We start from the raw sequence: 1,829 nt of genomic DNA, 5'->3' as shown, positions 1-1,829 counted from the left end.
GCAAATCGAAACCACATGCAATAACATCTTACTCCTGCAAGAATGGCCATAATCAAAAAATAAAAAAATAATAGATACTGACATGGATGTGGTGAAAAGTGAACACTTTTACACTGCTGGTGGGAATGTAAACTAGTACAACCACTATGGAAAACAGTGTGGAGATTCTTTAAAGAACTAAAAGTAGATCTACCATTTGATCCAGCAATCCGACTACTGGGTGTCTACCCAGAGAAAAAGAAGTCATATGAAAAAGATACTTGCACATGCATGTTTATAGCAGTGTGAAAATCTGCAATTTCAAAATCATGGAACCAGCCCAAATGCCCATCAATCAACAAATGGATAAAGGAAATGTGGTATAGATATACCATGGAATACTACTCAGCCATAAAAAGGAACGAAATAATGGCCTTCACAGCAACCTGGATGGAATTGGAGACCATTGTTCTAAGTGAAGCAACTCAGGAATGGAAAACCAAACATCATATATTCTCACTCATAAGTGGTAGCTAAGCTATGAGGACACAAAGGTGGACTTTGGGGACTCAGGAAAAAGGGTGGGGATGAGGAATAAAAGACTATACATTGGGTACCGTGTACACTGCTCAAGTGATAGGTGCACCAAAATCTCAGAAATCACCACTAAAGAACTTAGCCATGTAACCAAATACCACCTGTTCCCCCCAAAACCTGCTGAAATAAAAAATTAAACTTAAAAAATACTAAGGAAGTAGAATGAGAAAAAAAATGAATCCAGCCACAATTTCAAGAAACGGAATCAAAACTGAGGTTGTGTTTGTTTGTTTTGTATTGTTTTGTTTTGTTTGTTTTATGGGAAGGTTTGTGCCAACCATTTTTTGATCTTAACACTTTGATGATGGTTAATCTTTCAGAATACAGACAACCATGATGATTTCTTTTTTGCACTCCAAGTCACTGTCACTGATTAATAAATAATCATTTTTAGCTCTGTGGGGGTGGAATTTGGGTGGATATTCTCTTTTCGACATATCCACTAGTGAGTAATACATTTATTTTAAGTGCCAATAAAAACGTTATACTGCACTTATGTGACACCATTCATTAGTTATTAGAAAAACGAACTCTAAACCATTTGAGCAATGCTATATTTCTTTACCTGTGAATTCAGGTTATCTGCTCAATATTTTATATTAAATTAACAAGTTTTGAATACTGTATAACATTTTTGGAGGGAGAGTAAATGAAGACATTTTCAAGAATGGCACTATCCCTGGACTTATTTCAGTAGACAGTATTTTTCACCTTCTTCTCAACAGATATTTTATAATTGTTTCCATACATTTGCTTCCTTTCTGGTATCTTTCTAACACTTTAATCTTCTTTATTATTTTTCTTTTGTGAGTTTCATGTCTGCTGTTGTATGCTGTCCCTTCTCAACCCCTAATCTTTCTCTTATCTCTAAGTTTAGAGAGAGAACAGAGGTATCCTAGATTCCAGCCCTGTTGTTTTTAGCTTGTGCATTCTTTGGGTCTTGGTTTCCTCATCTGTAAAATAGATGATCAGCCTGACTAAATTAATCAGAATAATGCCATCCTCAGAAATGGATGTGATTTGGAATTCTTAAAATTAGAACAAAGCCATTAGGGGCTTTATGTACATGAATCAATGCTGAGACATAACTGAACCCCTCATAAGTGATTTTCCTGTCGAACTCACATTTAGAGATTTGCTATTATTGGAGTTATTCTTAATACTTGGCTGTTGCCACCATAATAGTTTTGGGAAACTGACTTATAAAGACATTTTATTTCTTTTTTTTTTTTTTTTTTTTTTTTTTTTTTTTT

Source organism: Theropithecus gelada, chromosome 3 (genome assembly GCF_003255815.1).
Source record: "Theropithecus gelada isolate Dixy chromosome 3, Tgel_1.0, whole genome shotgun sequence".
Lineage (NCBI taxonomy): Eukaryota > Metazoa > Chordata > Mammalia > Primates > Cercopithecidae > Theropithecus > Theropithecus gelada.
The sequence above is the reverse complement of the archived record's forward strand: the minus strand, read 5'-3'. Positions refer to the sequence as shown.